Consider the following 26,189-nt stretch of genomic DNA (forward strand, 5'->3'; position numbering starts at 1 on the left):
CCAAAGAATGGCGAATTCGGGAGGCGATTCCAACGATTAGGTCGCGACGATCTTGTACGCTTTCTCGGACTCGGAAACTATTTTGCGACCTCGTTACAGCCTGTGTGTCAGTAACATTGCAACCCCGATTATTTGGGTCAAAGAAGAGCGAGTCAGCTCGACAGGATTCACGGAAAGCAGACAACATTTAAATGTCCACTCTTTATACATGTTACTAAGAAAATTATGATGATTGATTGAAAATTGTTATAATTATTAATTTTTTGTTTTAAAATGGAATAAGATAAAAAATAAGTGAATATTTTTTTTAGATATTTTACGAAAACTGGCTATGTTTTATCCTTATGATCCGATTGTTTACGTCTCTGGCGGCAACTCATCGTAACGATAAGGGGAAAAAAAAAAGAGGGAAGGTAAAGGGAAACAACCAACAAGTTAAAAGTGCAAACTAAGACTACATATTCTCTATTTAAACAATGGGCATAAGGAAAAGGTAAGAATGTTATATAAATAATAACCCACTAAATAGATGTATTTAAGTTTATAATTCCCTTTTTAAATTTGACCTCAGATCTAATTTTCTCCTACACTGTGATAAAATAGTTATCAATATTCTATTTATGTTGCACCGTAAGTGACCTCTGCATGCACTGTAAGCACTTGTTTCCTTCAATAACCATCGAAGCTGGTTAGCCTTGGCGTTGTCGTTGCCGAGGTTTTTTTAACCCCCAACATTTTTTTTAAAGATATAATTAACAAACACTCCTTATATAATATACCTAACTTCGCAAAAATGAAAAACAGTAAGTTATTGGCTATGGTTGTTGTTAGCGTTTTGTTTTCGTCCAGGAAACAAAATCAATAATTATGTCGATAATCTAGAAACGACATTAAACACTGCCTTTTAATATTTATGTCATTTTCAATATGTGAGATAAAAGAAATGTAAACCTACATTAATTTCCGAAAATTACTGGCTATTTTAAAACTAAGAATATTAACAAATTTTATTTGATTAATCCTATCCCAAATTCAAATAATGTGTATTGTATATTACTTATAAAGATTACACAAATTCTAACCTAGCGATAATAAAATATCTTAACGGTGTTTAAATGATACACTTATTTTATTGTCTGCTGAGTTATATACAATTACCGAAATATTATTTCAACAACTTATAAATCTAGTTGTAACAATCTAACTGCCCCACAGCAGCTGCATGAAACTAGCTATACTTGTATCAGTTGCAAACTAGCTGCATCAAACTAGCTCAGTGGCGTAGGCAGGGGGGGGGGTTAGGGGGGGGTAATAACCCCCCCCCTCCCCCCATAGACCCCTCGGTATATATATATAAAGTATGAGGGGGGTGCAAATCGAAAGTTTGTGGGGGGGGGGGGGGGTGGTACAAATCATAAGTTTGTCCCTGGGTAAAAATTGGACCCCCCCCCCCTTTGAGACGATCCTGGCTACGCCACTGAACTAGCTATACTTTTACCGATTGCAAACTAGCTGCATCAAACTAGCTATACTTTTACCGATTGCAAACTAGCTGCATCAAGCTAGCTATATTTTTACCGATTGCAAACTAGCTGCATAAAACTAGCTATACTTTTACCGATTGCAAACTAGCTGCATCAAACTAGCTATACTTTTACCAGTTGCAAACTAGCTGCATCAAGCAAGTTAACACACACGCACTCGTGTAAGTACACACGCCCTTACACTAACCTCAATTCAAAACGTTTTTTCTTCAAGTTCAATTGTACCAACTTTGACCCGGACCCCAGTACACTAGCTAAGTTTTAAATCAATAACCCTTTCTAGACGGATGGCTTAAGTTCGTAATACAAAGGCCATTTATATAATACACTATTTTTGCATTGTGTCCTCACCCCCTTCCACAGGCTGTAATAAATACGGCCTTCATTAAAATGCTTGCTCATTTAACATAGCCCGCTTAACCCCCATATACATAACAATCACATAACTCACGTGCTTGACATTAATTTTAAAATGTAACATTACATCGAAATCCCCGAATATTGCCTACCCTACCTTAATCACATACCCTAATATTATGTCCCACTTCATTAAACAAAACCGCCCTTCCAACTAACACAATAGCTACTAATCCATACCACCACGTGTTTCAACCCGCCTCCTCCCCACCCAGCCCTGAAATATCACCATCTCTAATCTTAGAACATTGCCTTGCTAACTAACCCCACCCTCCCCGCGCCTTTTCCACCATTGTTACATTACCTGACATTATATTGAACATTATTGGCTTACTATCCCCCATACACGCTACTGATGCGTGATACCACGCCGCTCTCTCCCCACTCCCGCTTGAAAATATCCCCGACCCCCATCTTAAAACGTTACTTCGCTAACTAATTCCAACCACTACCTTTCTTCTACTTTATTGAAAATTGTTCGGCGTGATCTAACATACACGCCACCAACGCATGGTAAACGTATTTTAACCTACTCCCACGTTAAAATACATGACAGCATTACCTACCTAATCCCCCCTCCCCCTTTTCTCCCGACCTTGAAACAGCTACATCGCATTCTGTTATCAAAAACACTGCCACCTGTTACCTTATTTAACCATACTCCCTCCACCCCGTTCCGCCATCCCCCTACACATTACTTAAACGAACCCACTTCCATTTATTAGCCTACACATCTCAGCATGCCACCAAGACAACGTTTTAATATGCTATAGACAACGCCAAGCCTACACAAACCTACCTCAGCACACAATGAACACATTGTATATTAATGAGACTGCGTGGTCGGTGTTAAACGTACTCACGCAGGCATGACCAGTTTAGCGTAGGCGACCCTTGTGTATCAACTCAACACACACCTGCCACCTCAGGTAACTTCTCGGTCGAGGAATTCGATTATATATTAACGAGTGCATACATGCCTGCACACGTGACCGTGTGGGCGGATCATTAGGATGCGCAGTCCCTTTTGTTAAACAAAACGATGTAAATGCTGGCTGAACAAAACAAAGCACGCGAACACATTCAAGGGTTTAGATTTTAAAAAGATACATAATTATTACAAAAGGGCTGCAAAATTTAAAACAAGCCTTCTAAAATTGTATTGTGCCCTTTAATTTCATGTATTCTTTTACTGACTTTCTTTCATTTATTAATGGTTTATGAAAGCTTGAATGTATTTCAAAAGCTATGATTGTCGCTGTTTTGCATAATGATTCATCGTTTCCGAAAGTGTCTCGCCTACCTTCGCTTAGCAATGGCGATAAGATTTCAACATATTTGTTTAAAAAAAAATAATTCGTCAACAAAGTGCTATTTTCAGTGGCGTAGCGAGGTCGGGTGTCACCCGGTGCGGCACTTAATGGTGTCACCCCCCAGAGGCATAGAGACCCTTCCCAGGGACAAACTTTCAAATTTTCGATTTGCACTCCCCCCCCCCCCCCCACCTCAAACTTTCGATTTGCACCCCCCCCCCCCCTCAAGTTTTCGATTTGCACCCCCCCCCCTCAAACTTTCGATTTGCACCTCCCCTTCCCTAGAGTTTTTCTCTATATATTTTACTATTTTTTGCCTTGGTGTCACCCCCCTAAATGGTGTCACCCGGTGCGGTCCGCACCCCCCGCCCCCCCCCCCGCCCCTCGCTACGCCCCTGGCTATTTTGAAATGTCAGAACTTCAGTTTTGCAGCAATACGTGTTACACTCAAGCCCACGCACACCAGTAACCGTTGCGTTAATGCAACCCTTAGTCCTAATCTCTCACTCTTAGCCTAAAACTATTCAAACAAAATACAATGTAAATATTGACTGTATTGCATGTGGAGTAAGGTTCATCTATTTAAACTCTTCTACACGAAGAGGTTTTTGGTCAGTACAAAGACAAGACACGTTATCTTCCCCAAAATCCCGTCAACTATATCAGCTAAGTCAACTCAAGGAGCGTCTTTATATATATATATATAATATATTTTATTAAAGAAAATACATTACTTTTATTTTCTTATTTTCAGTGCGTTTAAAAGGTTGTTGTTAGACACAATTTTATATTTGTTTTATTTAAAATCGATTTTGATTTGTAGCTTATGTTGCACTGATGTGCTCTACCCATGCCCGCTTAGTAAGTTTAACTGATTAGTTGAAATAAACCGTCGCAAGGTTGGAAAGTCATTTAGTTCTGCCCACACACTTCCTTGTTAAATAATAAAGACGGACACAATTTAAATCTATAAAATAATCTATTTTGAAATAATTAGGTTAAAAGCTTTAAGAGAATATTAAAAAAATGTTTTTTTTTTAAAATAAAAGATCCCACATGATTTAACTTAGCAACCAGTAGTTTAACTACTTTAAATAGCTCATTTATAACTCTGTTTAATTAATTTACATTAACTCTAATCGAGTCATACAGCTAAGCTCTTAATATTATCTCTTTGGCTCGTTTTTATAGACTTCCTTTTTACAATACACCGTAATAATTAAAGTGCAGCTATTTTGATATGCAATTACAGATTATGATGGGTATGCTTTCCTTGGAATTGCTTCCTTTTAGCGATTTTTTCCGAGCAGAATGGACAAGGTTAACGAGTACTACTTTTGCTAATGATTTTCCTGGTGCTTTGACCATGTTTTGTTTATTTTATTTATAACCGACTATAGATGGACATCGTTAGTATTACTTGTGCACGGTCTACAGCCATCACTCACCGGGTGGAGAGAGAGTGGGGGTGGGGGGGGGGGGGGGGTGGTGGCACCAACAAACGTTGCAAAAACATTTTCGAAGAAAAAAAGGTGTCTTGAGAATAGCAATGACTGACACGTCAATCCACGTCTGGAGTGAGGGTGAGAAGGGGGAGGGGGTATTACACCAAATGTAATATACTACAAATAGAATTATTTTTTTACACTTGCATTAAAAACTGTTAGAGTTTGACTTTTTTTTTCTAGGTTGGTTAATATAATGTTTGCATAAATTGACACTTTTCGACAAAAAAGTTAAGAGGTGACACCAAATTCACCGTCCACCGGTGGATTGGTGTTAAACCATATTGGAAATTTACAAATCTACATATCATTCGATCTAGTGAATTATTATTACGTACATACTGCCCCATGTGTGTTGGGCACGAACGTGTGTGTATAAAAGTGTGTGTGTGTATGTAAGTGTGTGTGTATGTACGTGTGTGGAGGAGGGTGGCTGAAATGAGTAAAACAATAGTTGTACATTTAATTGTGCTTGAGTAGTTGATTTGTTACCTACGATAAGTGATATGTTTAATGGGTTTTTTTTCTATTTCTATTAAATGTTGTGTGCTATGTGGGTATAATCAATGCATATCTTTTTTCGCAGATTTTTATTTTTGTCATAAATATTTTTTTATCCAGAAAATTAAAAAAAATTAAATAGCCTACATATAGGGCCTACACATGCGTATTCACAGACTAACAAAAGTATGAGGCATATTATATATATATATATATATATATATATATATATATATATATATATATATATATATATATATATATATATATATATACATAGGTGCCGCACCGGGTGTTACCCGCCCTAGCGACGCCACTGATCTACAGACTGTCTGATTTGTGTTGTAACTTGACATTAAACAAATACAGTGATGAGGTAGTTTAGTATCTTGCTGCCAAACTGGTATATTGAAAAATCAGAATGATCACGGCATATTTACGTGTCGGTATAATACCTTAATTGGTCGAGTTGTCAGCCCTTTTAACTTAGGTGCCAGAACTCTGAGGAGATCATTTTTATTTAGTAACGCGGATACCATTTTAATGTAGGTTCCATCTAAGCAGTGGCGTAGGCAGGGGGGTTAGGTGGGGGGTCATACCCCCCCATAGAAAGTTTGAGAGGGGGAGTGCAAATCAAAAAGTTTGAGGGGGGTGCCAATCGATAGTTTGACGGCGGGGGGGGGGGGGGGGGCAAATCGAAAGTTTGAGGGGGGGGGTGAAAATCAAAAGTTTGAGTGGGGGGAGTGGGGGGTGCAAATCGAAAGTTTGAGGGGGGGGGGGTGCAAATCGAAAGTTTGATGGGGGGTGCAAATCGAAAGTTTGAGGGGGGGCGGGTGCAAATTGAAAGTTTGAGGGGGGGGGCGGGTGCAAATCGAAAGTTTGAGCGGGGTGCAAATCGAAAGTTTGAGGGGGGGGGGGTGCAAATCGAAAGTTTGTCCCCGGGTAAAAAATGGAACCCCCCCCCCCCCCCCCCCTTGAGACGACCCTGGCTACCCCACTGCATCTAAGCTGCGCTGTCGTGCGGCCGAGCATTAGCTTAGAACCTAGTCATTTTTACTTTCTCGTATATACGAAGTATAGAGAAAGTCTTGTAATCGTGCAAAAAAAAAAAAATCGAGATTTTTGCAAATCTCGACGTTTTGCATCTCACTGATACGGAAAAACATAATTTTGCAATCTTGTCCGTATGTCTGTGTGTCTGTGTGTGTGTGTGTCTGTGTGTGTGTGTGTCCGTGTGTAAACACGATAACTTGAGTACCGTTACAGCTAGGTTGATGAAATTTCATATATTTTAAATTTCTGATACATTTGTATAACACGATTAGAACACCGCGCATGCTAAATACACGTTGCACACCAGCCTTTTCCCCTTAGAGGGAACGTTGATTTTAAATCATGTTGACATAGATGACCAAGTTACAATTACGGATTATTACCCTGGTGCTAGACGCGTATAATTATCGGAGAGAAAGGCCACTTATAAGATGTCAGGTTCATTTATTAATATTTGACTAATGCCAAGATCAATCTGGCTGCTTCGTGTATATATTCAGCTGATTCCCAGTTTGAAGGGGGTAGGCACCGGTAAAAACAAAATTCTTTATTAATAAGCCCTATTTATTTATTTGTGGCTCTCATGGGCACAGATTAAGGGAGCAGCCCAAAACCGAGTCCGCTGGAGATGTGTGGTTGCAGCCCTTTGCTCCCCAGGGGCCAAAAAGGAGTGATGATGATGATTTATTTGTGTGTATCTATTTTAGGGTACTTAAATGAAAATTTGTGTATGTTTCGGGGATTCATCTAAAAGTATAGTTGCCGTGGCAACGGCAGCCGTCTTGAAAGAAACCCACATTTTGTGGAGATCTCAATGTTAAAAAACGAACATATATATTTAACATAAAATCATTTATCCTTCTTTTCTAGCTCTAATGTACCTATCTGGCTAGTGTTTTTGTAAGATAAAACACTCTAGAAATTTTCTAAAATTTGGCATGTTACCAGACTGGTTTATTGATTTCTGACTTGTCTTTTAATTTCAGGTTAGTATACAATTCACAATCACATCGTCAAAGTTGTATCACACTTGTCTCTTTAAAAGTCTAGCAGTATATGCAGTGGTGTAGGCAGGGGGGGGGTGTTAGGGGGGTCATAACACCCCCCCCCCCCCCCATAGACCCCTCGGTATATATAAAGTATGAGGGGAGGGGTGCAAATCGAAAATTTGAGGGTGGGGCGCAAATCGAAAGTTTGAGGGGGGGGGTGCAAATCGAAAGTTTGACCCCGGGTATAAATTGGAACCCCTCCCTTGAGACAATCCTGGCTACGCCACTGAGTATATGCCAAACACAATAAATATACTTATACTTCCCTATTGAAAACAAATGTAAGTACATTTTATTACGATCCTATAACTGAGCTGCCTTTATTGCATACACCATGAGAGACCACATGTACATAATCGGTTTTCTTGGATAAAATCATTGTTGTACGTCTTTATCGGTACAATCGTTAATTGTACGTAGGCTAAGCAGTTGTCTAACAATAAAGTACTTTTTTTTTAAATAGCGCCCTTTTGTCTAACAACATCAGAAACAAACATCTAGCATGGCGAGACCATTTGTCTTCCGCCTAGACTTTCTTCGCCACAATCACAGTAATCATTCATCATATTGCCTTGCCAATTTTAGACACTAAATACAATCATACTATATTTCGATTTTTGAACTTTTCCGAGATAGTCGGTTTGTGATCGTGGCCTTCGATTTACAAGTTATTTTCGTTGTATATTTTACTACCAATAACCTAACATCTAATTATTAGTACAAGATAAAGTGTACAGCATTATCAGACGCTGGTACAAAAAACAACCTTGAGCTATATTCGTGAAAAAAAGAACATCTGGCTTCGTTTTATAGTTCGCTACAGAATAGAAGCCATTGCAACTAATATTTTCCACTCGTCAGCCGTTAAAAAGTAGAGCAAAAATGACAAAATATACCGCTTATCTTAAAGTACGAAAGTGTCAAGGGAAATTACGGGCTCTCCTAAGTTTGTTAGCGAAACTATACTAAGAAGTTTGCTATAATCTGTAGTGGTATTTAGGAAAAACTATCTTTGCAGCGGAGGTACTTTAAAGAAGGAGGTAAAATACAAGAGAAGGAAAATGTGTGGGTTCAAACGTGCTGCCGTTCGGATGGACAAGGTAGACTTGATTTTAACTAACCATTTATGCATTATGTCTTGATAGGTTTCGTGCTTATCGTATTAATTATGTGCATTTTTTCTTAACAACATCTACTGAATTTTAAACACAGTTGTGCGTGTGAAAACATGAGCTTAATATATACATGCGTGTTAAAAAATAACTTAAATCTCCCATCATTCTAGTCCAATTTAACAAGCATAAAGGCCGTAATGTAAATTTCGTTTCATAGGTGAAGTCAATGTCTCTTTCAGGTATATTTTCCGGGGGTGGCATTTACCCCCCCCCTCCCCCTCTAGCACTACCTCAACGAAATAGAAAAAAAGTATGTACTTGAAATGGAAAATATATACTTTAACCAATGCCAGCCACCTGCAGAAGTTCACCTCCCCCCCCCCCCATTACCCCAAACCCATCCGGGAGTACCATGTTACGTCACAGTCTCCTTGATAAAAGTATCTGAGAGAAACCCTGTGTAAAGTATGCTCAACGTGTTTCTTTCACTCAGTATCAACAGGGATTGTGTGGTCGGCAACATGCCTAGCCGCCGTAACTGACGCTCATAGCTTGGAGGACTCACGTATTACCGTGCGAATGACCAGGACAGTGGATCTCAGAGGCGTAGCGACCCTTCCCGGCGCCCGGGGACAAACTTTCAATTTGCACACCCCCCCCCTCTCAAACTTTCGATTTGCACCCCCCCCCCCCCCAAGCTATTTATAATTAAAAAATGCAGCTGAAATAACATTTTAATTTGTTTTTACAACAAATTTTGGCGCCTCCTAAGGTCGGCGCCCGGGGACATATGTACCCCCTGCCCCCCCCTATCGCTACGCCTCTGGTGGATCTAAACTTAAGATCCGGGTTAATAACATTTTACCTCTAACTCTCAACCACACAGTTCAATACCACATAAACTTCATCCAATTTTTTTGTGATCGATAAAAAAAACAACATCTTCCTGATCAGCGGACGCCTACGCATTATGATCCGTAACATACCATAAGGTCACAAACCTGTGTCACTCGCTGTTTTATAACTGCCTGCATTTTGTTTATCTTTACCTCAGTCACGTGATTTGTTACTGTTAGCTGACCGAACTCCCCAACGGTAAAAAAAAAAAATAATAAAAAAAAAATAACATTCATACGACAAAATGTTTATTTAGTCTGCAAGCATTCACCTCGTGTTATATAGTCTTCTATGTCTATAATATTTTTACTTTTGTATTTCACTATCATTTAATCTATACGCCTTTCAATAAAAAAGAAACATCTTTGTATTTTATCAAAGCGTGAAAATGTTTAGCGATTGTGTATAATGTAACAACGCAAACAAATGGTAGTCATAAGTGAATATTTGAGAAACGCAGACATGAAAAAGGTTATCCTTGATGTCACAACTTTCTTTATCTAGTTGTCACCCTTGACTATACCTCAAAAAAAAATAAAAAAAAATAACCTTTGTCACTATGCCTACTTTTTAAAGATAATATTACTATCTATTTCCTAGTATTTCATATTGTGGTTGTTTTTTTTAAATTTATATTGTCATTGTTTAATTTTTAGTTACGGGTTATCTTTCAGTGGTAATGGTGAATGGTAGAATAAGCGCGTGAGGAGTTCTCAACCATTGGCGTAGGCAAGGGGGGGGGTTAGGGGGGTTATAACATCTCCCATGGACTTACACCACTATATATATATATATATACGTTACGGTCAAAGCCCGAAGAGAAGCCAAAGCCTGCATTGGCCGGTCAATGTGCGCATTGGCCGGCTCTCTTGGCCAAAGCCCGAAGAGCTTATACTAAGAATGTATTTCGTACATTGGCCGGCCAATGTACGCACTGGCCGGGACGTACTGGCCAGAGTCCGAAGACCTTTTACTTGACAGCGTATTTCCTACATTGGCCGGTCAATGCGCGCACTGTCCGGGACGTGATGGCCAAAGTCCGAAAAAGCTTAAAATTGACTAAGCATTTCATACATTGGCTATCCAATGCACGCACTGACCGGGATGTCCTAGACCAAGTTGTGATCGCGTTTTCATTATTCTGGGTGCGGTTTCATTGTGAGTAGTGTATTGTTTGTATAGCATTCTATATGCAAAGCCACAAGGACCAAGTCAGGCCAAGTGACAGACTTACCAGATGGCTGCCAAAATAAATAATCCAAATCCTAAGGGAAGAGAATTTGTGAATCAAGTTATTTCTGAACTAAAGAACATGTGGCCTAAACTTGAACTAGTTTACGGAAATCCAAGACATAGCCAAAACCAAGGTTCAGTAGAACGTGCCAACCAAGATATTCAAAGCATAATGATGACATGGATGCAGACACATGAATCAGCTCATTGGGCTGAGAGTCTCAAATTTATTCAATTTATAAAAAACATGACAATAATATGGCCAATGGCTTATGTGTAGTTTATGAAAGATATTGTAGTGCATCCCATTCTTGTGGATTCTGTGGCAACGATGTCCATGCAACATGCGGAATACCCAATGAAGCAGACGAAGGTTACGGAGGGAACATTAACTGCAGATTATGTCACAATAAACAAGAAATCATGGACAACAGGTCAGCATTTCATACTAGCTTGCAAACTCAAGGTGCCAAGACGCTAAAAAATCAGATACAAATTTTAAACAAGCTGAAGTGGGAGATAATGTTCACATCCGTATTTCTGATGTTGACAGAGGTCGCGGTGATCCCCGAAGCGTCATTGCAGTTGTCATGGGCGTCGAGGGCGCTTTCTACAATTTAGGAACGGAGCATTGTGTTCTAAAGCAACTGTATGCTAGAAGTGAGTTTTTAATTCTTCACGAAAAACTGCTCTCATTGTCGCCCTTTGGCACTGAGGAAAAATCACTACGAACAATCGCATCTTCACAATCACTGACCGGCGGCCAAGGTTACATTTGCTGCAATTGCACAACCAAGTGCACAACAAATCGCTGCAAGTGTAAAAATAACAAGCTACTATGTAATTCTAAATACCATAAAAGTTCAACTTGTTGTAACAAGTGATAATATTGATTGAGACTATAGTACAATAAAATAATTTGATTGTTTCTGTCATTTACTTTAATTAATAATCAATAAAGACTTAATTTCGCGATCCTTACGGTATATTAAACCCTACATCTGCTCATGATCTTCTAATTCGGACTTTGGTCGGTCGTCCCTAGCCAGAAGATCTTCTAATTAGGACTTTGGCCGGTCCACCATATCCAGTCCGCGGACTGGCCGGCCAAAGGCCGAAATCAAGAGCCATTTCAGACTTTGGCCGGTCCAACCTGGCCAGTCCGCTGATTGGCTGGCCAAAGGTCAAAATCAAGTTAAGTTTCGGACCTTGACCGGTCAATGGGAGGCGATATTGGCCAATGCGCGCATTGGCCGGCCAATGCACGCTTTGGCCGACTTCGGGCTTTGACCGTAACATTTATAATCTCTGTTTTTAGTAGTTAGTCATGACATGTATCTAAACGAAAACTGAATCATCTCTGATAAATAAATTCACCATGTGGTTTCTCTCTTAGACTGTACTTTAAGCGGAGTATTTTGACCCTCAACCCGGTGAACTCTCGGCTGACCTCTCCTTGTGAACTACATTTTTGCAACTTTTGCCGAGAAGAAATTACCTTCGGTACGAGTGAAAGGTCACTACCGCTGCGCCCCCATCCCCCGTGGCCAGCTGATACGGCTTGGCGGTGTGGCGAGACCGTTCGCGGGACTGCGAAGCCGCGTCGCTTGAAAAAAAAAGAAAAAAAAAACCCCACTCCATACTGAACCCGACTTGTTCCAACAGGCTTGGCCTATTAGCAACTGTGACGCCCAAAGTAAAACTTTTTCTTCACCTGCGTGGCTACTCATTGGGATTCCGTGGCCACAGGAAGAGAGAAGAATTTGCCTGGTAATATTTTTTTGAATAAATATTTACGTTACATCACATAAAATTACTCCGTTTTAAATTGTTTATCATTTAAAAAAAAAAAAAAGAACGTGTTACAAAAGATTAAATAGTTAGGCCATACAATATTTTTGTTTAATTTTGTAATAGGTCGTAAAATAACGCTAAATCGCAATTTTAACACTATTAGCATTTCAGTCTTAATAACTACGAGACGCCTAAATTTATTTGTGACAGCATTTTCATCTGATTTTAATCAATATAAATAATTTTATTTACTAAACAAGCAGCCTAATTTATTTAAGAAAATGAATAAATTACCTATGCCTCTGTAAATCAAAAATGCTGTATTTTAAAATATCTTCATAATTTATATTAAACTATTAAGTTCTTGTTATTGATCACATTATCAGTTCTGAAATATTTAATAATTATGATCACAAACTTTATAGGTGTTATATATATATATATATATATATATATATATATATATATATATATATATATATATATATATATATATATATATATATATACGTTTCGGTCAAAGCCAGAATAGATGCCAAAGCCCGCATTGGCCGGCCAATGCGCTTAAAATTGACCAAGCAATTCATACATTGGCTCTCTCTCTCTCTCTCTCTCTCTCTCTCTCTCTCTCTCTCTCTCTCTCTCTCTCTCTCTCTCTATATATATATATATATATATATATATATATATATATATATATATATATATATATATATATATTTCTTCTGATCTTCCTCTCTCCGTCTCTTCCTCTCTCTCTCTCTATTTCTCTGCATATATATGTATATATATATATATATATATATATATATATATATCCCTTCTGATCAGGGTTAAGTCGTCGAACAAAAAAGCAGCAGTCTCAAACTCTTTGAAAACATAATTCTCAAAATATAATGCAATAAAAACAAAATGCATAACGTGTACATTTTTACTAGCTTTTATTTAACGTTCTTCTTCTGTCTGTCTGTCTGTCTGTCCGTCCACCGTCGGTCTGTCCATCTGTCTGTTTGTCTGTCTGTCTTTCAGTCTGCCTGCAAGCCTACCTGTCTGATTCTCTGTTTATTTGTCTGGTTGTCTGTAGTCATAGATCGAAACAGTCGAGCACTTCTAACTGACCGATTTCTTTCAAAGTTGGTAGACCCTTATGCCGAATTCATCTGTTATCAATTAATTAAAATGTACTATATACAATAGGGGAGCCTACTCTTTACCGCACTACTATACTTGCATTTTTATGCATTTTGGTTAGCAACTATTTCTTAGTCATGCAGCTTTGTTTTATTTAAAAATTTTAAGTACTGACATTTTTCGTTATTAAATACCTTTGATAATTTTTAAGAAGCGCGACACGCTTTTATATACATTTTTAAAATAGTATTTTTTTTTTTATTTCTGCTTTTCAGTGCATAATTATTAATTATATAAACGCTTGTTATTAAAACTTTTTATGCATTTTATTTTGTTTGTACAAAATACAGGTAGGAGTTTAAAATAATATCAGTACCGATTTCAAATTATAGCTTGGAGAAATGTGGACATTTGATTACGGGAAAAAAAAGCGGATCATAATACACTTTTCTGTATTGTAGATTTTCAGAAAATGAAAATAAATTTGAGGAGTAATTTATTTTTAACTTAGTAATTAACAAAAATGTGGTTTTTTTTTTAAATGGACAATTGAAATGTTATTGTAATTATACCTTCAGATTATTTATATAAATACCGAGGTATTTATACGCTATCGATAGTAATAGAAATAAAACAGTTACACGGAGCATGATTTATTAAAACTACTTTTCCTGATTATGCCGTTGTATTAAAGTCCATAGAATATAAAGAAAATATTAACAAATCGTGTTTGTAAATTTGGAGTGTTGGAAGTTAGTGTTAATTTTATAAAACTGAGAACAGAGAAAGTTCGCTTCTCATAACGCAGACTCAATTTGTATGCGGTTTTAATTGTTTTATCAAATATTTTTCTATATATTGCTCAAAAGTCTTGAAAAGTCTATGTAATCATACTAAATTAAAAAAGAAATCTTTAAAGAAATATGGCAAGCGTAACATTATAGTTATATTTTAAAATCTTTTTTTTTTTTTAAACCGCCATCAACCTCTCTTTGAAGTCAACTGGAATGGCAAGCACAAATTTCGAACCATCTGGAATAAGATTTTCATGTCCATAGTAAATGTCTGACAAGCGCAGAAACAAAGATTCAGAGGCGTAGCGACCCTTCCCGGCGCCCGGGGACATACTTTCAATTTGGCGCCCCCCTCGGGAGCAAATTTTCGATTTGCACCCCCCCTCGAACTTTTCATTTGCACCCCCCCCCTCAAACTTTCGATTTGCACCCCCCCCCTCGAACTTTTCATTTGCACCCCCCCCTCAAACTTTCGATTTGCACCCCCCCTCGAACTTTTCATTTGCACCCCCCCTCAAACTTTCGATTTGCACCCCCCTCGAACTTTTCATTTGCACCCCCCCCTCAAACTTTCAATTTGGCGCCCCCCCTAAGGTCGGCGCCCGGGGACATATGTCCCCCCCCCGCCCCCCCCCTCGCTACGCCTCTGCAAAGATTATCTTTATAAAATAACATCCACCCACAATAATATCCACCCACAATGGTTTAAGATTCGTAGACATAATATCAAAGCACGCATGCCATATCGTTTAGCATTTGTGTTGATTTTTAACAGATATGCAGGTCGACCCCCAACCTCTCTCTGTATTTCTGAATATTATATATATATATATATATATATATCTATATATATATATATATATATATATATATATATATATATATATATATATATATATATATATATATATATATATATATGTACATATATGTGTATATATGTACACACACACACACACACACATATATATATATATATATATATATATATATATATATATATATATATATATATATATATATATATATATGTATATATTTGTGCAATATTTTAAACCTAAATTGAATATTTTTTGAAAAACTAATATTTAAGTTCTTTTTTATTCTAAAAGAATGATTTGTTTAGAAGCATGCAAGATTCTTGCATTTTAATAACGATTGCCAAAAGAATCACATATAAAGTATCTAATATGTCTTTATAAAAAAAAATCATTTCTGAAATATGAACAGCCGGCTTATCTTTCGCAATTTCATGACTTTCAATGCCAAACGTCCATTTTATCTAGCTCAAAAATATTTCGTGGTAAAAATTAAAGCAGGAGTGATCTCCCTAAACTTCCTCGAAAATTCTTAGATAACTGATAACTCTAATGGGATGGCAACTCTAGTGCAGTCGGGTTGTAGAATTTTTTAAAAACAATTTTCAAATACTTAGGGTTTTTAAATAGAATAAAATCCCGTTGCGATTTTAAAAAAATTGCAAACCAAATGAACAGCAAACAGTGTGTATAACATTCGGAGCAATAGTACTTTATGAAGAAAAACTTGATTCATTTTCAAAGAGTTAACTAATTGTCAAATTAAGGAACAATTTATGTCACATAAATTGTCTTTACCTACACGAAAAGTAAAAAAAAAAAAAATTCGGTCCGGCAGAAGTGTTCAAAATTTTGCTCGCAAGCTTCGACAATCACGGACAAAAGATTGATGAATGAATTTTAAAAATAAATAATTTGAATGAGTTTTTAGAAAATAGGAAATGGGGTAAAGTGCTACTTCCGGTCACCGGAAATGACTCAAAATGTGTCCAAATATGGAGGATTAGATCTTCTACTTATTTGTGAATTCTTGTAAATAAAATTTCGTCAAACTAGCTATAAAGGTACTAATGTTATCCTGTTCACAGACAGACACGCAGACATACAGATGAAATAGCAACATTACGTTTTTCCGACCCAGGGAGGTGTAAAACTATTTTTATTTTTTGCACCATTACAATACATCATCCATACTCTGTATACGAGAACGTAATAGTGGCAATAATTTATTGGGAGTGGTTAAATGTGATGTTATTTGACGTGGGTAGGGGAATACTATTTTATGCTGTGGTAATCGAGAACGGGTAAGTGAGTGGGGATGGGTTAAATCATTTTAAGCGTGATGCTATTTATCTACATCCACCATTAAAAATCGATTACGTAAATGTAGTATAAATAAATATATTCAACACTGTAGAACATCTGTCGGTCTCAATCGTCGCCATCTTTTTAACAGACAATCTAGCATCGACCGTGTTTGTTTTAGCATTATTCGTCTTCCATTTGCGTCTGTCGAAAACGAGAACTGGTAAGTGGGTGGGGATGGGTTTAAATCTTTATTTAGTGTGATGCTATTTATCTACAAAAAATAAATATAGCCAACACTGTAGAACATTTTTCGGTCTCAATCGTCGCCATCTTTTTAACAGACAATCTAGCATCGACCGTGTTTGTTTTAGCATTATTCGTCTTCTAGCACCTGAACTGCTTGCACTGCCAGTTCGATGACCTACTTTCCTCTCCTAGATATTGATCACCTTGGCCCCTGGACAGGGCGGGGGAAAAAGTACAAAGTGAAGATAAAAATAGGACACTTGACCGACGTTTAGCGACACAGGGTGAAATGGGTAAGGGGTGGGTTTTTTTTTTTTTAAATTGTTGTTCACGTGTTGATGCATTTTTATTGTTGTGGCACTATCTTGATGATGGCGACGTTACGTTTATGGTGGTAACGCTATGTTTATGGTGGTATCGCTATGTTTATGGTGGTATCGCTATGTTTATTGTGGTATCGCTATGTTTATGGTGGTATCGCTATGTTTATGGTGGTATCGCTTTGTTTATGGTGGTATCGCTATGTTTATGGTGGTATCGCTATGTTTATGGTGGTATCGCTATGTTTATGGTGGTATCGCTATGTTTATAGTGGTGACGCTATTTTTATGGTGGTGATGCTTGTTTTGGGTCGTTACATGGTGGTCTGTCAGTCTCTCCCTTTCTCTCTCTCTCTCTCTCTCTCTCTCTCTCTCTCTCTCTCTCTCTCTCTCTCTCTCTCTCTCTCCATCTTTATATATATATATATATATATATATATATATATATATATATATATATATATATATATATATATATATATATATATATATATATATATATATATATATATATATCTTAGGTGTGTGAATTTCCAGTTGTGTCTTATTATATTTGTATGTTACATATATATATATATATATATATATATATATATATATATATATATATATATATATATATATATATATATATATATATATATATATATATACATATATACATTAGCCGTCCCGGCCAGGCCCTGCACTGGCTTCTGTGAAAAACCTATCTGTAAAGGACCATGACATGTGTGATTAGTAATCAGCATATACCAGGAATAGCCACCCTAACCACAATCAACCAAAACCAAAACACCAAAAAAATAGCAAACATAACACAAACGCAAACACAAATACAAACGAAAACACAAAACACAACCGCAAACACAAACCCAACCACAAAATCAAACACAAACACACAAATGAACACAAACGCAAACAAAAAAGCAAACGAAAAAAATATTCCCAAACGCAATCTATTATATATATATATATATATATATATATATATATATATATATATATATATATATATATATATATATATATATATATATATATATATATATATATATATATACATTGTGTTACCAAAAGCTGTACTGCCCTTCACACTCCATGCTACGTATTATATGCCATTTGAGCCCACCAATCAGAACATTAGTATATATTAACAGATATCCTACAATCATTTAACATGTTATCGGATTACTTATTTTTTAAACCGTAATATTTTAAAGGCGTAGGCTCAGGAATAAACGGGGGAAAAAAACTTCATAAATAATGAGTCTTTTCCATTTATTTGTTTATGTATAAGTTAAAGTACTTAAGGGAAAATATTTGCATGTACCAGGGACTCCTCTGAAAATATAGTTGCCATGGCAACGGCGGTCAACTTGGAAAAATTTACCTTTTGTGGAGTTTAAAAATTTCATTAACTAACATATATATCCGCCATACAGTCATTGATCCTTCTTTTACTCACACTAATAGAATTAGCTGGCTAATTTTTTTTAACAGAAAAACCGCTGGAAGTATTTTTTTTCTTCAAATTTTATTAAAACAAATGTTTGGTGAAATACCATTAAATTTTGAAAAGTTTTTAAGGATTTTTCACCATACCGAATTTTGAAAATTCAAGAAAAATATTTGTAGAGTGTTTTATGTTTAAAAAAAAACTAGCCAGCTGACTCTATTAGCTTTAGTAAAAAAATTGATGAATGATAATATGGGCAATTAACATGTTAGTTTGTGAAATTTTAGAACTCCACAAAAGGTTTTTTTTTCAAGTTGCCCACTGTTGCCATGACAACCATATTTTCAAAAGAATCTCTGATGACTAATGTTATCTCTAAGGACCAAGAGTGTGTGTGCAAAAATATGTTGTGTGCGCGGTGCTAAAAATGAATTGGGCAAGTTAATATGTATGTTTAGGCTTGCAATTAAGCAGAGTAATGAAGGCATGCGATAAATTAATAGTTTAATGTGTAGGTCTATTGAGACGTATGCAATTAAAAAGAACATACGAATCCCATCAAAATAAAATAAAAATATACAATAGAAACTTTCAGAGTGTTGCTTAGACAACAGGTTATATGGTCGACTTAGTATGTTAGTGTAATGCAATCATGTTAATACCATAAGGGTAATACAAATAGAACAGTTTAACATGTGGAACATTTAATAAAGCTGACTAGAACACAAAATAAGCTAACCTTTCAGTGGCATTTATTGAACTTCTCGCGTCTCTAACCTTGCATTGCTTCCACACCTTACATGCTTTGTTTAAATCCACATCCTCTCCAGCATTTAGATATAATTTAATCCGTGTTAGATTCTCAAAATGTGTGGCTTCAATTCTATTTCGTGCAGTGTCTCTTCCAGACTTTTTTCTCCGGTGGTGCACTTGAAATTTTCGGGGGGGGGGGGGGGGGGGGGGCGGTAGACTTTCTTCAGGGGGGGGGGGCACTGTTAAAAGTATATATTTTCTATATTAATTATATACATTTCATTTCGTTCGGGGGGGGGGGGGGGGCGGTAAAAAAAATTCGGGCAAGGCCCCCCCCCCCAAAGAGATGCCTGGAAAAAACTCTGATTTCGTGCTAGCACATTAATGCTGTTCGTAAGACTCAAACCTCGCTCGCAATCAGCGCTGGTCGCTTGAAAAGTACAGCATATGTCAATTAACTTTGCCAGCGAGCTAAATTGTTCATTGTTTAAAGCAACTCCTGCGATATCGGATAGTGAATTTACTGAACCCGATTTGAGTTTTTTACTGATCTGAAATTTGTAGTCATTGTAATGCCTGATAATTGACTCTTTATTTGTTGTTTGTAAAACGTCTTTGCACTTTACGCACAGTTCTTTGACGCCAAACTCAAATGCTGTTTGAAACCTTACATTTAAATGATCGCAGACTGATCGTATAAATTGTGTGATTTGTCTTGTGTCGATTCCTACGTTTTCATTCACAATTTTGTTGGCTTTATCATTCCAACAATCATCTCAGGTATTGTGCTTCTAATTTGATTCAGTGATGCCTGCAAATATTTGCCTTTAAGTAGGGCCTACCCTTACTTGGATATACACAAATAAATAAATAAAACGTATTAATGAAGAGTTTTATTTTTCTGGAGCCTATCCCCTTAATTTAGTTCAAGAAATATTTTATGGAGCAGTGCAGGAAAATAAAACAGAAGGAAGTTGAAAAGGCTGTTGCCTTTTTTTTTCTTAATTTCTTACTTGCCTTTTAAGAGTATATAATATGCATGGTGTGTAACAGCTGGTTTTTTTTTCTACCAACAACAATCCATATGTTGAAAACTATTATTTTCAACAAGTATTGCGATGTAAGATGAAAGTAAGGATATATTTGTATACAGAAAAAAAGGCTGCAAGTTCTTAATCATACTAAACATTTATTTTTTTTTTTTAAAATATTTTGCTTTAATTAACTCAACTCCAATACTTTCGTTAAATAAAGCGGGAGTGATCTCCCCTAAACTTTATCGAATATTCTTATATAAAACAACAGGGGATGGGAACTCGGGATATAGTTATGATTTTTAATCCACTTTAAATACATAAACTTTTTAAAATAAAATAGAATCTCATAGAAAAATATTTTTAGTCCTTTATAAATTTAGATGCGTGTTTGAGAAATCGGAAATAGCGTACATTAGTACTTCCCGTCAACGGAAATTACTCAAAATTTAACAGAAGGTAGAGAATTAGATCTTTTACTTACATGTGAAATTTCATTTATCTATCTGAAATAGTACTCAAGTTATAGGCTTTTGAAAAATTCAAAGGAGAAAAAGTACTACTTCCGATTATCGGAAATCGCTCAAAAGTTGATACGGATCTACGATTTTGATAAAATACTTATATATGCAATTTCATCAACCTAGCTGTAACGGTACTAAAGTAATCGTGTTTACACACACACACACAGACACACAGACATACGGACACGATTGCAAAATTATGTTTTTCCGTATCAGTGAGGTGTAAAACGTCGAGATTTGTAAAAATCTCGATTTTTTTTTGCACGATTACAATACTTTCTATATACTACGTATATACGAGAAAGTAAAAAAGTATTAAGTTGCAAATAAAAGGTCGCACATATAAGGTTCTAAAGATAATGTTGCAAAAATAATTTTTCAAATAACATTTGCAAATATATATATATATATATATATATATATATATATATATATATATATATATATATATATATATATATATATATATATATAAAACAAGGTTGCAAGTATAAGGCTGCAAATATACAATTGCAAACACAAAACTGCATATAAAAGGTTGCAAATACAATATTGACATTGAGCCAAAACAGATTAAAACCCTATTAAAACAACGTCGATTGATCAATACGTTTAGCCCTTACTTACATCTTTTTTTAATTACCCAACGGTTAATAGAAAGAGAGGTATGTATCGTGTGTGATACCGCCTCTTTGTATAACATCGATTGTTGAGTAGGTGGCCTGTTGGATGATGCCCCCCTCCCCACCCCGCGCCGAAATTTCGAAATCTCATCCTTCAGTTTTTGGCCTGTATCGATATATACAGATATATATATATATATATATATATATATATATATATATATATATATATATATATATATATATATATATATATATATATATATATATATATATATATTTATGCATTCATTCATTCATTCACTCTTTCTCGTCATTTCTTCATTCGCTCATTTACTAGCTTGCCCACTCTTTCACTCATACAATCACTCACTCACTCATTAACCCAATCACTCACTCACTCACTCAACCAATCACTCACTCACTCAGTAACCCATTCACTCACTCACCCAATCACCCAATCACTCACTCACCCAATCACTCACTCACTCCCCCACTCACTCACTCACCCAATCACTCACTCACTCACCCAATTACTCACTCACTCACCCAATTACTCACTCAATCACCCAATCAATCACCCAATCACTCACTCAATCACTCACCCAATCACTCACTCACTCACTCAACCAATCACTCACTCACTCACTTACTCACTCACCCAATCACTCACTCACTCACCCAATTACTCACTCACTCGCCCAATCACTCAATCGCTCGCCCAATCACTCACTCAATCGCTCACCCAATCACTCACTCACTAACTCAACCAATCACTCACTCACTCACTCAACCAATCACTCCCTCACTCACTCACTCACCCAATTACTCACTCAATCACCTAATCACTCACTCAATCACTCATCCAATCACTCACTCACTCAACCACTCACCCACTCACTCACTCACTCACCCAATCACTCACTCACTCACTCACTCACCCAATTACTCACTCAATCACCCAATCACTCACTCACTCACTCAACCAATCACTCTCTCACTTACTTACTCACTCACCCAATCACTCACTCACTCACCCAATTACTCACTCACTCACCCAATCACTCACTCACTAACTCAACCAATCACTCACTCACTCACTCAACCAATCACTCACTCACTCACTCACTCACCCAATCACTCACTCACTCACTCACCCAATTACTCACTCACTCGCCCAATCACTCACTCAATCGCTCACCCAATCACTCACTCACTAACTCAACCAATCACTCACTCACCCAATCACTCACTCACTCACCCAATCACTCACTCACTCACCCAATCACTCACTCACTCACTCAACCAATCGCTCACTCACTCACTCACCCAATCACTCACTCACTCACCCAATCACTCACTCACTCACCCAATTAGTCACTCAATCACTCACCTACTCATTCATTTATTCATTCATGTTATTTATTTATTCATGTATAACTTTTCCTGAAGAACTTCGATCGATTAACATTTGGCTTGAATGATGTTGGCCATATGTCTAACTTACATCTTAACACGGGTCGTTAGAGATATATTTCAAAGGCAAAAATAATTATCTACAGATCTTCAACCCCCGCGTACACAGCTGTCGATGTTTTTCCCGATGGATATAATTTAGGTCATTTTTAGGTCTATTTTATGTAAGTTGTTTTAAAAGTTTAAACAAACACTACTCAACTTTATCTTTAAAAACAAATCTTTGATAGAAAACATTTCGCTAGATTAAGTTTCACTGTTTCAGAGATTGAAAATCAATAAGTAGAACATTTATATTTGCATCGGCTACGAACTTAATGTCTTAATTTAAATAGATACTTTTCAAACATCGCTACTGAATAATGTGTGAGTGCTTTTACCAATATTGTGATATACTGTCATAAAATTTTTAATAAATAGGCTCATGTGTTTGTGACGTATACTGGGGAAGGGGGTGTTGCCACATCGCTACTTATGCCCAACACTTTATGTTCTTCTTCTTCTTCGTTCTTAATTTTTAGTGTTGGGATGGATCGAGCCTTATCTGCCAGTGGGTTTGAACTCGAGACTTTTTTCTAATTTTATCAACCATGAGCTTTGCCGACTCACTTTATGTTCAATAATCAGGTATATTTTAAAAACTTGACGATATACCTACATAATTAACCTGATGCTTAATTATAAAGTGAACTTTGTATTTTCGCGACTTTTATATGTAGAATCTACATGCGCTTACTTTGATGAATAACAAATAATGTCGATAAAAAGCTTATTTTTATCGACTTGTGTTTTTATTTGTTTTTTTTTTTTTGAGAAGTTAGAAACTTAAGTGATAGAGTTTTATCAGAGAATGCAGGATATTCCATATAAATGTGTACAGGTTTCTATAAAGCGTTCGTTGATAATACATAACTGTATCTTTATATTATATAATATTATAAATTAAAAATGTTGCAAGTATAGATATTTTTCGTTTAAATTAAAAACTAAACAGTTCCATAAATGCGATTGCTTAGGTTCAAATTAACACAACCACCGTAATAAACATAACAGTTGAACAAGTTTATTAATTTTCGAACACTAAAACATAATGTAGGCCTATATGTTTTAGAAATCCTCTGAGAATAAAAAATATATACGTAATTCTAACGAATTGTTAAATGAAATGTATAAGTCACTTAACTATAGTTAACATATTTATAATCCGAGAGGCTGTTGCTTTAAGGCGAACGAGCATTTGCAAAAAAAAAATCGTTTCTTTAATGTGTGGAGAAATGTTCAGTATTTAAAATTCTAGTTTAAATAACTTTTAATAACGTCTTAAGTATACATTCAAAACTTAATGATTTATCTTATATATATATATATATATATATATATATATATATATATATATATTCATATATATATATATATATATATATATATATATATATATATATATATATATATATATATATATATATATATATATATATATGTAGGTGGGTGGGTGGGTGGGTGGATGGATGGATGGATGGATGGATGGATGGGTGGGTGGGTGGGTGGGTGGGTGGGTGGGTGGGTGGGTGGGTGGATGGATGGATGGATGGATGGATGGATGGATGGGTGGGTGGGTGGGTGGGTGGGTGGATGGATGGATGGATGGATGGATGGATGGATGGATGGATGGACTATGGGCTATCGACTATAGACTATAGACTATAGACTATAGACTATAGACTATAGAGAGGGAGACGGAGATGGATATATATATATATATATATATCGATGGTCTCGGTCGCAAACCGTTAACTCAAAAAAATTCAATTTTCTTTTTTTTACACAAATCAAAAGCCAATATGATTCCCCATAATGCCTGAAAATATTATAGAAATCTGTAGAATGATTATTGAGATATAATCATTTGAACAAACCGCCTATTATTTCTATCCTCTCTCAATATACCAGCCTCTCTCAACATATTAGTCTCTCTCAACAGACCAGCCTCTCTCAACAGACCAGCCTCTCTCAACAGACCAGCCTCTCTCAACAGACCAGCCTCTCTCAACATACCAGCCTCTCTCAACATATCAGCCTCTGTCAACAGACCAGCCTCTCAACATATCAGTCTCTCTCAACAGACCAGTCTTACCTTACAAGGCACCAGCATCTGTCAACTGACAAATCGTAAAGGCACCAGTAACTCACAAGAGACCAGTCTCTCTCAGCAGACCAGTCGTAATATACAAAACACCAATTTCTCTCAACTGACCAATCTTACCCTCCAAGATACCAGCCTCTCTCAACACACCAGTCTTACCATACAAGACACCAGCCTTTCTCAACAGATCAGTCGTAACATACAATAGACCAGCCTCACATAACAGACATTAGACACCAACCTCTCTCAAAAAGACCAGCCTTACCATACAAGAGACCAGCCGATCTCAAAAGACCAGTCAGACCTATCAAGAATTCAAAGCGACAGATATTCGTGCACTGCAGTACAAGCCTGATGCTACTGTCTACTTCAAAGTGAATTAGCAGATAGCTGGCAATCGCTAAGCTAGGGTTGTAAGATTAAGGTCTCATCTGTAGCCCCTGTCAAGTTGTACAAGACCAGAAAAAAAGATAAAAGCTGTCATATTTGAGCACCTAAAAGCATGTCATAAACACACCTTTTTATGATGATTTCCATGATTTTAATGATTTTTAATATGTTGCCATTTTAATTTTTCTTTAAGTGACGTTTATTCAAAGAATAAATTTTAAAAATAAACACATCTTTGTGTGTTACATTCATGTAAAATAAGTAAACATTAAGTCATTATTAATGTGATTAGTGTGTTATGTCTCATTCATAATATATATGACAATACGGTTTCTGTTTTTACTATTATAATTCTACAAACCCAGCACCCACCAGGTTTAGTAAAATAAACTGTGAGAATAGAAAGATGTAATAAATAAAGCATAACCTTCAACAGTTAACAAGTCTAGTGCTAAATACAGACCTAATGAATACAGTCGAAAGCGATAAAGCCATACTAAAATATCTCTACTAAAAATTAAACTGACCCCATAAGGTAGAATAAACTCAAAAAATTAAAATATAAGCCCAAAACTATAATCAAAATATTATGAAGTGTTAATTATAACTTAAAAAACATAAACATAACTAAATCACGTTCATTGGACAAAACGAACGAACGCGGCTGAGACCGAAATTCTCGGCTCAAAACAGCTAAGTCTGCGCGCGCACAGATAGACGGTTTGCACCGAGAATTTTAGACTGAGCAAACC

At 36.4% G+C, this 26,189-nt stretch overlaps 1 long non-coding RNA gene across 2 annotated transcripts; it reads left to right on the top strand.

The window, feature by feature from the left end:
* Nucleotides 1–372: 372 nt before the first annotated feature.
* LOC131949436 (uncharacterized) lies at nt 373–25,005 on the top strand. 2 transcript variants are annotated; one of them, XR_009388163.1, is made up of 3 exons: nt 373–493; nt 8,401–8,482; nt 12,024–12,736. It is a non-coding gene; the product is annotated as an uncharacterized LOC131949436 (long non-coding RNA). The 2 variants fall into 2 exon arrangements; XR_009388162.1 differs by lacking the exon at nt 373–493 and adding an exon at nt 24,886–25,005 and having other exon boundaries at nt 7,577–8,482; nt 12,024–12,397.
* Nucleotides 25,006–26,189: the final 1,184 nt, after the last annotated feature.

The sequence above is a fragment of the Physella acuta genome, unplaced genomic scaffold (genome assembly GCF_028476545.2).
Source record: "Physella acuta isolate Inbredline_101_S28 unplaced genomic scaffold, ASM2847654v3 ptg000697l, whole genome shotgun sequence".
In the NCBI taxonomy this organism is placed as follows: Eukaryota; Metazoa; Mollusca; class Gastropoda; family Physidae; genus Physella; species Physella acuta.